The 13,622-nt window shown below is 41.9% G+C and overlaps 1 non-coding gene across 1 annotated transcript; it reads right to left on the reverse strand.

Annotated features, from left to right (window-relative positions):
• Positions 1 to 1,211: 1,211 nt before the first annotated feature.
• Positions 1,212 to 1,284, reverse strand: TRNAW-CCA. Its single transcript has one exon. It is a non-coding gene; the product is annotated as a tRNA-Trp (tRNA).
• Between the last annotated feature and the right edge of the window lie 12,338 nt (positions 1,285 to 13,622).

The raw sequence follows: 13,622 nt of genomic DNA on the forward strand, positions 1-13,622 counted from the left end.
AAGGCGGAGATTCGCCAGCCACTGCTGGCTCTGGGATGACCGGGCTCTGCGCACGCGCACTAGTGAGGACCCTAGGAGACCAGGGCGGCCCCCAGGTGAAGCAGCAAGGAAGTGGGGACCCCAGTCCCACCTACAACCACAAGCAGCTAGATTCCGCCAACAGCCTGAATAAGTGGATTCTTCCCAGCACCTCCCCGCCGGCATCCAGCCAGCCAGCACCTTGACTTCAGCCCACAGATCCCAGAGCAGAGAAACCACTTGGGCCGACCTGGACTTCTTCACTACAGAACTGTGAGGCTGGAGATGTGGGTTGTCTTAAGTCTCTAAGTTTGCGGTCATTTGTTAGGGTAGCAATAGAAAACTAATACAATACCGAAATTATAAATCAGATGTCAGACCCCACTTCAAACTTTTAATGACTTTTTGTTGCCTAAAACCAAATAAAGTCTAGACTCCTTAATGCAGAACATGTGGCCCTCCATGACCTGACCCCCACCCCACCCTGACTCACTCATAAGCTGGAAGCTATTCTCCCACCTGCACACACCCTGCTACCTCTCACCTCCCTTCCTGTCCATAGTATGACGTTCTCATTCTCTTGGACTAGACCTAGGCATCACCTACTCCAGGAAGACTCTCCGATCTGTGTTCCATAGCACTTCCTGAATGGTTCCTTCATTATAATACAATATAATAATAATAATAATGACATACTTACAAAGTATTACAATGAACCATTTACTGCATGGATCCCTGCTTAGGCTGTAACTTCCTCCAGGGCAGGATCAAATCTTATTCATCTTTGTTTTTGTTTTTTCTTTGTTTTCTTTTTTTTGGCGGTACATGGGCCTCTCACTGTCGTGGCCTCTCCCGTTGCGGAGCGCAGGCTCCGGACACGCAGGCTGAGCGGCCATGGCTCACGGGCCCAGCCGCTCTGCGGCATGTGGGATCTTCCCGGACCGGGGCACGAACCCGTGTCCCCTGCATCGGCAGGCGGACTCTCAACCACTGCGCCACCAGGGAAGCCCCAAATCTTATTCATCTTTGCTTCCCGGGTGCCCTCTACGGTGGATGCTCCATAAATATTATTTACATGTCCCATTCTTTTTACAATATTTATTTATTTATTTGGCTGTGCTGGGTCTTACCTGCGGCATGTGGGATCTTCGTTGCCCCACGCGGGATCTTCAGTTGCGGCACGCGGGATCTAGTTTCCTGACCAGGGATTGAACCTGGGCCCCCTGCTTTGGGAGCACGGAATCTTAACCACTGGACCACCAGGAAGGTCCCTACATGTCCCACTTGGAAGAAAGAACTTTGGTAACTAATAAAGAAGTTCATTAATCTACAAGGAGGTTAGATCATGAGGGCAGTTCCCATGTCCATTCATTTGTAAGGAAGTAAGTGGGAGTTCGGCTGTGTTCCCTAGTTTATTTCCATGAAACAGGACTGTGTATCAGACCTCAAACTTTAGAACAAGCTCCTTGATCCTCCTCGCAGCTAATGTTTTATAGATACTATTGTTGACATCCGTGGCAGAAGGAAAACTCCTTCCTTGATATTTCGGTGTTAGTGGGAAATCCTCGCAGCTACACATGTCCACACTTGCCACCTGGTTACTCACTTGGATGTTGGCTATGTCGGAAGGGCCTTGACGTATGAAACTACCAGAGTCAGGTGACTAAAGTTTCCAAACAGTACCTTCACCAACCTTTGCCTGTTTTCCTAGTGAATATCAAGCTAATAGGTCTTAGAGGCATTTGCCAGTCACTTTTCCTCTTCTCTTGATGATAAACGTCAATGACACATTTTTGCACTTTGCATATTTGGATCTTTGTTCTTCAGAATGGATTTCTCTTGGGGAAAAATTCATCCCATGTATGCAAGACCATTCACCATATTTTTATGACCTATTTATTGCTACTACCACATTTTCTAACTAGGATATTTTTTAATGTCACTGCCATTTTGTCTTTTTTTAATTAATTAACTTATTTATTTTGGCTGCATTGGGTCTTCGTTGCTGCGCACGAGCTTTCTCTAGTTGCGGTGAGCGGGGGCTACTCTTCGTTGCTGTGTGCGGGCTTCTCATTGCGGTGGCTTCTCTTGTTGTGGAGCATGGGCTCTAGGCATGCGGGCTTCAGTAGTTGTGGCACACAGGCTCAGTAGTTATGGCTCACGGGCTCTAGAGCACAGGCTTAGTAATTTAGGCACACGGGCTTAGTTGCTCCGCGGCATGTGGGATCTTCCCAGACCAGGGCTGGAACCCCTGTTCCCTGCATTGGCAGGCGGATTCTTAACCACTGCGCCACCAGGGCAGCCCTCTAACTAGGATATTAACACTGATGAGGCATAGCAGGGTTAACAATGTTTGTAAAACACCTCAAAACCAAGCACAAACCCAGGAAACACACCAAAGACTAAGGGATAATGCTGATGCTTGATAATGCTAAAACGATTGCACACAACCATTAATTCCATCTGTTGGTTCAAGCAGAGGTGGCACATGCTTTTTCTTGGGTACAGCTTGGCTTTTCCTATAAAGGTGTACGAGTTGAATAAGCAGAGAAAATTGTGTCTTTGGACTTGAAATTAAAATTATGTTGTAATATTATAGCACACATATTTAGAGGCAAATGCTCAAAATGTTCACCATTAATTTCCAAAGATTGTTGAGAATGGTGACCCCTGAACTGACAAGTATTTAGTTTTCTATACTTTCTCTCACTGGTTCCCTCCTTTCATAAATGAGTACCTGATATGTTCTGCCTCAAATCTATCACGTAACCTAAAAGTGGCTGCATGTGTTGGTAAATGAGTTTCATATTCATGTCTCCAGCATTGCTGAGCCCTTGACAACATCTTCCTTTTCCTTAAAATCCACTTAGGATGCTCAAACATCAGGTATAATCCTGACATCCTGAACCTCTACTTTTTCACCCATGCTGCAACTGATGTAATCAAATGACATCACTAACACCCACCTGGGAAACAGTACAAATGATCACATCTTATCTGTATTTGTAAATGTCTTCATCAACATTGAGATGTGTAAACGTTTTTTTTGGCAACCCTCTGAAGCTGAGTAACGTGATAAAACGCTCTCTTCTAGCAGAAAATCCAACCTTCTGACTTTAGTCCTCAGAGCTTCTTTGTAATCTGCCTCTCATAGTCCTCTCCACACAACTCTTATTCTTGACCTCTTCACTTGAGGTAAATTCATCTGGTATTTATCATCACTCCCTTTTACCTACCCAAACCCAGCCCATTTCCCTGAAGTTCCATTTTTTTCCATGAAGTTATTTTTTTTTCTGAATTTCTAAATAATTTATTAGGAATCAAAACAATTCAGTCATAAACAAACTGGATGTCTGCATCTTATACTTCAAGAAAAGGTTTACTTTTCTTTTGGCTACACTGCACAGCTTGTGGGATCTTAGTTCCCTGACCAGGGATTGAACCCAGGCCACAGCAGTGAAAGCGTGGAGTCCTAACCACTGGACCACCAGGGAATTCCCTTACTTTTTTTTCTTTCACAGACATCAATGGTTTAATGGATGGGGGAATCTTACATGTCTGAAACAAGGTCGAGTGACACCCCACCATGTACGGCAGATAGCAGGCATGACATGGAGGCAGTCTTCCCTTGAAAAGGCTTACTTTTAAAAATTGGAGCACTTCAGGGCTTCCCTGGTGGTGCAGTGGTTAAGAATCCATCTGCCAATGCAGGGGACACAGGTTCGAGCCCTGGTCCGGGAAGATCCCACATGCCGTGGAGCAACCAAGCCCGTGCACCACAACTACTGAGCCCATGAACCACAACTACTGAGCCCACACGCCACAACTACTGAAACCCGCGCACCTAAAGCCCGTGCTCCGCAATGAGAAGCCCACACACCGTAACAAAGAGTAGCCCCCGCTTGCCACAACTAGAGAAAACACGCGTGCAGCAACAAAGACCCAACACAGCCAAAAAAAAAAAAGGAGCACTTCAGGTTAAAGATGGTAGATTAACACATGTATTTACCCCTCTTCCTGCCAGAACTATAACAAAATGACAGTAAGAAGATTTTTCTAATGCCACAAAACCACAAGAACAATGAGAATGAGAGAAGACCATAGGAACACACATTTTATTGGGTTTTTTTTTTTGAAATATAGTTGATTTACAATGTTGTGTTAGTTTCTGGTATACAGCAAAGTGATTCAGTTATACATATATATATATTTTAAGGTGATTTTTAAAAATATTATTTATCTATTTATTTGGCTGCATCAGGTCTTAGTTGTGGCACATGGGATCTTTGCTGTGGCATGCAGGATCCTTTTTTTTTAAAATTTTTGGCTGCGTTGGGTCTTTGTTGCTGCACGTGGGCTTTTCTCTAGTTGCGGTGAGCGGGGGCTACTCTTCAGTTGCGGTGTGCAGGCTTCTCATTGGGTGGTTTCTCTTGTTGCAGAGCATGGGCTCTAGGCACACGGGCTTCAGTAGTTGTGGCACGTGGGCTCAGTAGTTGTGGCTCACCGGTTCTAGAGCGCAGGCTCAGTAGTTGTGGTGCACGGGCTTAGTTGCTCCACGGCATGTGGGATCTTCCCGGACCAGGGATCGAACCCGTGCCCTCTGAATTGGCAGGCGGATTCTTAACCACTGTGCCGCCAGGGAAGCCCCTATGTCTGCATTTTTATAAGAAGCATATATTTATTTTTTATGAAAAGATGTTTTAATGGATCAAAAGAAAAAATTGGTTGAAAAGTATTTCTGGTCACTGGTTTGGCAACCTTCTAGCCAGGGACATATACTTCACCTTTATAAATGTAAATAATTATTTGTAAAGCTGAGGCAGTTTTAAAATATGGCCAGAAAATCTTTTTTTTTAATGGCTTAAAGCAATATTCATTTTATTGAGCTTACAATTCTGTGGGTTGGTTGAACAGTTCTTCTGAGCCATAAACTCTTTGACACTCCTCCCATCAAGAGGTGGTGTCTGGGGGAGTTCTCTGGTGGCCTAGTGGTTAGAATTCCAGGCTTTCACTGCCCTGGCCCAGGTTCAATCCCTGGTCAGGGAACTGAGATCCCGCAAGTCATGCCGCGCGGCCAAAAAAAAAGAGGTGGGATCTATGTCCCCTTCCTTTAATTTAGGCTGCCTGTGACTGCTTCAATAAAAAGTGTGGTGGAAATGATGCCGGGTGACTTCCAAGGATGGGTCATGCAGTTTTCACCTTGCTCACTGGAACACTTGTTCCTGGAGTCTGGAACTCCCAGGTAGGAAGTCCAGTTACCCTGCCACAGTCATGTTGGTAAGGACACCCATAGGCACTATGGTTGAGCCTGTCCTTCAGCCATCCCAGCCCAGGCCACAGTCATGTGAGTGAAGAGACCATCTTGGAAGTGGATCCCCCAGTCCCAGCTGTTCCAACCCCAGCAGAGTCACTCCCAGCTGTTCAGGTCATCCAAGCTGAGACTCAGACATCATGAAACTGAGTATAGTGTATGCCTTTTCCAAATTACTGACCCACAGAGTCAGTGAGCATTTAAAAAAAAAATGTTTTATACCACTAAATATTGGAATGGGGCTTCCCTGGTGGCGCAGTTGTTGAGAGTCCGCCTGCCGATGCAGGAGACACGGGTTCGTGCCCCAGTCCGGGAAGATCCCACATGCCGCGGAAAGGCTGGGCCCGTGAGCCATGGCCGCTGAGCCTGTGCATCCGGAGCCTGTGCTCCACAACAGGAGAGGCCACAACAGTGAGAGGCCCGCATACAGAAAAATATATATATATGTATTGGAATGGTGTGTTACAGAGTAATAAATGAAACAAAAGCTAAGGGCAATAGTGGCAAGTAATTATGTATTAATGTACTCAGCATGAAGAAGACAATGCCTACAACCATTACAATGCTGAATTAATCATTGGGTGCTAAATTGATGCATAAACAATTATTTCATTGCATGTACTAAATAATTTTCTCTTTATGTTCCAATACTAAACTAATATGTGTAATTTTAATTATCACTTCAAGAACATCCAACCAAAAATAAACAAAGAAAAAGAAGTCATTCCTTCATCCCCTTTAGATCCTGATGATGATGCAATGGGAGAACATTTAAAGGAACTAAGTTGACTGCACAGGAAATTCTACAAGAGAATATGGAAGAGCTACCTACTCAGGGATAAACACACAAGACTGGTATAAACCTATACGAATATTATCAGGATGGCTGAGACTGTGAAACATGCTATAGACAACAAAAAGGGCTTTTAAAGCTATATTTGGAGCAAGAAGAAGAAGGAAGAAATGGGCCCATTGCTTAGGGTAGATGGTGTAATATTAACAGATGACCAAGAGAAAGCAGAACCTCTCAACTTTCATTTGGTTTGCCTTCTATAAAGAAAATGATGCTCAAGATTTTAAAATGGTTTTAGGTTGTGGTTCAGAGGAAATTGAAGCCCCAAAAGTGAAGAATAATGATATGAGAACACTAACTCAATTAAAATGTTCAAGACCCCAGATTTGCATGCAATCCATCCTCAGGATACTGAAGGAAACTGGAGATATGGTTTGGGAACCATGGTAGACAAACTCTGAGAAATTTTAGAAAATAGGAAAAGTACCGGAGATAGGCAAACACCATTCTTACTTTCAAGAAGTTTTAAAAAGTGATTTTTAAAACTATTCACCAATGACTTTGGTATTAGTCTCCCTGACAAGGGTCTAGATCCTATATTCTTCAGATAATTTGTGAGCACTATTTGTGAGCACCAAGTAGTGAGAACTAATGTTAAATAAACCTCTTTTCCCTTTTTCATAGTGTTATGATAGGGTTATCCCACGATGAGACAGGGGAACCCTTAGGATTTTATTTGCTTTCTACCTTGATTTCAAGGAGCAAGCACAGTCTTTCAGGACATCCTTGCAGATCATATAAAGGAACGTGGTCATGAGTTCAGGAATTTGGTGGGTCTGTAGTAGTTTGAATGTTAATATTAATTAAATGCTTATTTTGGTGATGTCAGAAAAATGACAGAGAAAGGACCTATGAAAATTCACTCCTACATAAGAGCAGTAAAGAACCCAGCAAAAATGGTCAGAATCAACTTTTTAAAAACTCTATAAATTAACCAAAGGCTAACAGCAACTTGAGGAATGCTTATTCAAGAAAAATTGCTGAATCTTGGTGAGAACACTGAGCTTTGTGACATTTTAACTTGCTTAAGTCCTGTCCTCTAACTCTCCAGCTCTGTTGAAACCTTGAAAAATAGCCCCCATTCCCAGTACAACCTGGAAGACACTGGAGGGAAGAGAATGGAGCTGGAGCACTTTCCAAATCTTTTTTTTTTTTTTAATTGACGTATAGTTGAATTACAATGTTGTGTTACTTACTGCTGTACAGCAAAGTGACTCAGTTATATATATTCTTTTTCATATTCTTTTCCATTATGGTTTATCACAGTTCTTTCCAAGTCTTATTTCCAAAGAATTGTCATTATTGGCACTGTCTTGTGGTTCCTTGGAAGACCCAGCTTACAAGGCTGTCTGTATTTGACTTCACTTGGAGCTTGCCCAGTGTGAGAAGTCCTCTTCCCAGGGGTCATTTGTCAAAAACATTTAAAGGCAAGTGTTTTAACTTTGCATCTGCCTGAGGTAGTAGATAGCTGTTAGGGCAAACAATGGACTAACCAAAAAGCTTTAGAGGAAAAGCTAGGGGAGATCAAAGCTCTGAGATGACGGTGTGAGGAGCTCTGCATTTCCATTCCCCAGAATAACAAGCAAAATTGATGGAAATTATTTTTTAAAAAACTTAAAATTTCTGGAAGTTGTACTAATGGCACATAGCCAATGAAGAGGCATTTACTCAGGAAAATCTACTAAAACTTGGTAAAACTAGGAAGAGACCGTGGCATTGGAGCCAAAAGAATTCTCTCCCTCCCACCCTCCCCCCAGCTCATCTTAAAGGAAACTCTGCCCCAGGTAGGTGTGGCCAAGAAGACAGGGTTCCCTCTCCCCTCAGCTCCCAATCAAGCCTTACCATATCTCATGAGGGACAGGCTGCCAGCATTTTTCATCCCCTCCAACTCCAAGCTGAAGAGGCTAAATTTCTGGTGAGTGTGGCAGAGAAGTAGGGGGTTCCCTTCCCCCATGCAGCCCCTACTCATAGGGTGGAGGCTCTGTCCCTGGTGTGATGGTCCAAGGACACTGGGGCCCCAACCATCCTCATCCCAGCTTGCTTGTAGAGCAGAGATCCAGTGCTGGGAGAAGCAATCCAAGAAGACCAGAAGCTACTGCCCTAGCCAGTGCCCAGAGCAGTAGTTGAGAGACTTTGCCCAGGGAGAGACAGTGCATAGAAAAGAGACTTGAGGCTCTCCCCAAAGGGATTGACTTTATTTGAAATTTAGTATAGGAAAGCTCAAGCCTAAGGGCACTCGCAAAAAAAAAAAAGCTCTTCTTAATTAAGAACCACAAGGCTAAACCATAAGCCACTTAATTCACCAGAGAGAACCAGTGAAAGAGACAGCTAAAAAGAGCCTTCCTGGGGTCAGAACAAACCTCAAAGACCAGCCTTAACACCTACCCCTGCCCAAATTTAATTGAATCAGACTGCTGAGCAATATATGCCCCAGGGCATTGTCAAAAACAATAGAGCAATCAGCCAGTAATCAGTGGAGCCTAATAGGCAGTGTGTAATATCAAATGAAGCAGACAACTTACCAGAGAAATCGGGAAAGAGACATGGAGAGCCTCCTATAACCCCTGTCACCCCAAGGTGACAAGAGCTGAAACAGGAAGGCAGAGTCCAAGGCTATGCCCTTCAAGGAGCAAGACCAGAGCTTTCAAGGTGAGGGAAAACTAACTAAAATAGCCTAGTCAAGTCACAAAACAAACAAGCCAACAACAGCGAAAACAACCCCAGGGAGGGAGGAGGGGAATCACTATCCAGAGTTGCTATAGTACCTAAAATGTCCAGTTTTCAACAAAAATTATGAGACACGTAAAGAAAAAGTGTAACCTATGCACAGACAAAAAAGCAGGCAACAGAAGCTGCCTGCGAGAGGGACTAAATGTGCAACTTAACAGGCTTCAATGTAGCTATTACAAACACGTTCAAAGAATGAAAGGAAACCATATGCTTCAAGAAATAAAGGAAGGTATGATGATGATGTCTCATCAAATAGAGACCAGAGGCTATCAAACAGAGATAAAGGGGTGGAAATTATTTTTTTAAATAACCAAAAAGAAATTCTGGAGTTGAAATGTATGTTAACCAAAAGGAAAAATTCATTATAAGAGCTCAACAGTTGATTTGAACTGGCAAAAGAAAGAATCAACAAACTTGAAGATAAATGGATAGAGCTTATGGAATCCAAAGAACAGAGAGAAAATGGAATGAAGAAAAGTGAACAGAGCCTCAGAGAAATGTGGGATGCCTTTAAACACACCAACATATGTGCAATAAGAGTACCAGAGGAGAGGAGAAAGAGAAAGGAGAAAGGAAAAACATTTGAAGAAAACTTGGCTAAAGACTTCCCCAATTTGCTGGAAAGTGTTAATCTATACCTCCAAGAAGCTCAACAAATCCCAAGTAGGATAAATGCAAAGAGATCCACATCCAGACATATCATAGTAAAAGTACTGAAAGATAAAGAGAAAATCTTGGAAACAGCAAGAGAAAAAAAATTATCACATGCAAGGGGGTTACAATAAGATAAACAGCTGGACCTAAATGTAAGAACTAAAACTATAAAACTCTTAGAGGAAAACATAGGCATAAATCTTCATGACCTTGGAATATGCAACAGTTTCTTATCTAAGAAACCTATGTACAAGCAACAAGAGAAAAACTAGATAAATTGGAATTCATCAAAAGTAAAACATTTTGTGCTTAAAGAAAATGAAAAGAATCCATTGAATGGGAGAAAATATTTGTGAATCATTTATCTGATAAGGGTCTAATATTCCAGAATACATAAAGAACTTTTACAACTCAACAACAGAAAGACTAACATCCCAATTTTAAAATGGACAAAGGACTTGAATAGACATTTCTCCAGAGAAGATATACAAATGGCCAGTAAGCACAAAGCCTTCAGAAAAATGCAAATAAAAACTACGAGATACCATTTCACACTTGCTAGGATGGGTATTATAAAAAATAGACAGATAATAACAGTGTTGGCAAGGATGTAAAGAAATTGAAACCCTCATGCACTGCTGGTGGTAATGTTAAATGGTGCAGCCACCATGGAAAAGAGTTTGGCAGTTCCTCAAAAGGTTAAACAGAGTTACCATATGATGCAGCAACCCTACACCTAGATATATACCCAAGAGCACAGAAGACATATGTTCACACAAAAACTTGTACACAAAAGTCCACAGCAGCATTATGCATAATAGTCGAAAGTGGAAACAATCCAAACGTCCACCAACTGATGAATAGATATATAAATGTGGTATCTGCATACAATGAAATATTATTAAGACATAAAATGAGAATGAAGTACTGACATATGCCAAACCCTGGGTGAATCTTGAAAACATGCTAAGGAAAAGAAGCCAGATGCAAAAAGGCCACATATTATATGGTTCTATGTATATGAAATGTTCAGAATAAGCAAATCCATAGAGACAGGAGGGATTAATTGTTGCCAGGCTGCAGGGTTGGGGGAATGGGCAGTAACTACTAATGGGTACGGGCTTTCTTTGGGGGGTAATTAAAATGTTCTGGAATTAGATAGTGGTGATGGTGGCACAACCTTGTAAATATACTGAAAACCACTGAATTGTACACTTTAAAATAGTGACTTTTGTGAGTTCCCTGGTGGCCTAGTGGTTAGGATTCAGCGCTTTCACTGCCGTGGTCTGGGGTTCAGTTCCTGGTTGGGGAACTGAGATCCTGCAAGCCGTGGCCAAAATTTAAAAAAAAAGGTGAATTTTATGGTATATGAATTATATCTCAATTCAAAAGTTGAATATTAGTGTGCACAACGTAATTTAATCTAAAAATATACTAAGCATGAGAAGTGAAACATAAACACGACTTTGTGATTTCATTCATATGAAATCCTAGAAAAGGCAAAACTGAAGTAACAGAAAGTAGATCAGTCATTGCCTGGAAGAGAGAATCACTGGAAGGGGGCTTTTTTTTTAATTTTTATTTTTTAAGTCTTTTGGCTGCACCACGGGCATATGGGATCTTATTACCTCACCAGGGATCGAACCCATGCCCCCTGCATTGGAAGCGCGGAGTCTTAACCGCTAGACCTCCAGGAAGTCCCTAGAAAGGAGCTTTTTAGTTTGAAAAAATTGTTCTATATCCTGATTGAGGTGACTGTTACATAATTGTACTGAATGACCAAAATTCATCAAGGCTGTATATGTAAAATGGGTGGATTTTATTGATTGTAATTAACATCTTAATTTTAAAAACAACAAAAATTTGATGTCAGCTTAGGGAGTTACCTCTTATGATAAGAGACATATAACGTCTATATATCTTTTGCAGTTTTTAAGGCCTCCATATTTAAAAATCTCTAGGGTCTTCCCTGGTGGCGCAGTGGTTGAGAATCTGCCTGCCAGTGCTGGGGACCTGGGTTTAATCCCTGGTCCGGGAAGATCCCACATGCCATGGAACAACTAAGCCCCTGTGCCACAACTACTGAGCCCGCGTGCCGCAACTATTGAAGCCTGCACGCCTAGAGCCCGTGCTCTGCAACAAGAGAAGCCACCACAATGAGAAGCCCGCACACCGCAACAAAGAGTAGCCCCTGCTCACCACAACTAGAGAAAGCCCGTGCACAGCAACGAAGACCCAACACAGACAAAAATAAATAAATAAAATTTATTTTTTAAAAAATCTCTAAAACTTTACTGTACCTAACTTTGTGAAGTAGACAGAATCAATTTATGATCCCATATTTGGATTTGATAAAACTAAATTTTAGAAAAGTTATGCCACCCACCCAGGTTCACATATTAAAAGCATTTAAATCTCAGCCTCCCTATGAAGTAAGTACTATATCCTCTTTTTCAGATGAGAAAACTGAGGAAGAAGTTAAACAACTGATTAGCGGTGACAGGATTCAAACTCCAGCAGTTTGATTCCAGGACCTGAATTTTTGTTTTGCATTGTTTTTTGATTTTTTTTAAATTAAAGGAAAGCAAAATGACATGAGTCAAGTAATATACATCTGCAGGCTGAATATGGCCTTGAGTTACCTGTTTACAGCATCCAGTGAAGAATCAGATAGACAGGTGTTTGAGTCCCAGGCCTGACACTTATCACAGGTATGGTCTCCAGCGAGTCACCCAAGCTTTCCGCCCCAGCTTTCCCATGTGTGAAAAGAAGATGACATCTGTTTCACAAGGCTTGTGTGAATATCAAATAAGATCATGTGCCCTCAAAAATCTAGCACTTGGGAGGCACTCAGTTTTCCCCTTCAGTTTAGCCATTGCCTACCTGGCCCTAACGTACTCAATTTCATTGTGTGTTGAAATAAAATAACCCAAGCCTCTGCAGTTAATAGGATTATAGCTCATCTCTCTGCAGTTCTGGAAAGTGAATTCACGGAGGCAGAAAGAGAAGAGAACTTGCAGTCCCCACACTTCTAATTACTGTGTTCTACCACTTCACAAGTAAATCTCTGACAAACTGTGCTAAGTCCCATTAAAGAAAAGAACACTGTGAGGAGGCATATGAGGTTCAGGGAAAGTCTCTGTGTGGAAGAGAATAAAATATTGGACCAATACAAGGGAAGCAATACTCCTACTGTACTCCCACTGGTCAGACTACATATAGAAAATGGTATTCTATTTTGGGTTTTGCATTTTTAACAGGAACACAGTCAACCCTGAGCTCATACAGAAAAGTGCATCATCCCAGCTGACAAAGAGTGTGGAGACCATTCCATAAATATTCAATTCTCTCTTTCAACAAATATTTATTGAGTGCAAAACACATCTTGGTACTGAAGAGGGTTGCAAAGTAAAGACACCATCATTACAGCCTTCAAGAAATTCTACCATCTAGTAGGAAGGGCAAGATGAGCACATAAATATAATACACATTTGACATTTGCTCTAAGACATAAGAGCTGCAGATGTAGCACATGTATCTGGAGGATACCAGGAAACACTTCATCCTGGAAATGGAAAGGATTCCTTTTATTGAAAAACCTGCATAACGGGCAACCCAAATAACAGAAATTGCATGAGCAAAGGTACAGAAGCAGGAATGTGTATGGCATGAAAGCCATTGAGAAATTCAGTTTTCCTAGAGAGAAATGTTCATGTAGGAAATGAGCCTGAGAAAGGTAGGATTTGGATCAAAGGAAGTAGGACCTTGGATGTTGGTAAGGAATTTGGACTTAATTTGGTAGTTAAAGGAGGAATGAAGAATCTCTAAAGAGAAACATTGTAATGATACTGTTATTTTGCCTGTCCAGCACTTTCTGAGGATAGCACACCAATTTTCATTGGGAAAACCATCCCTTCCCCCAGACCAGTTCATGTCATGCAAGTAGAGATAACTAAATCCCCAGTTCTACATTGATTGGTTCAGGGATTTGCACAGGCTCCAAACAGAGCCAATAACCAATGGGAGTCAAATCTGGCATTTTTGTTACAAGGAGAC

The sequence above is a fragment of the Monodon monoceros genome, unplaced genomic scaffold (genome assembly GCF_005190385.1).
Source record: "Monodon monoceros isolate NGI ecotype Baffin Bay Population unplaced genomic scaffold, NGI_Narwhal_1 Super_Scaffold_13, whole genome shotgun sequence".
Lineage (NCBI taxonomy): Eukaryota > Metazoa > Chordata > Mammalia > Artiodactyla > Monodontidae > Monodon > Monodon monoceros.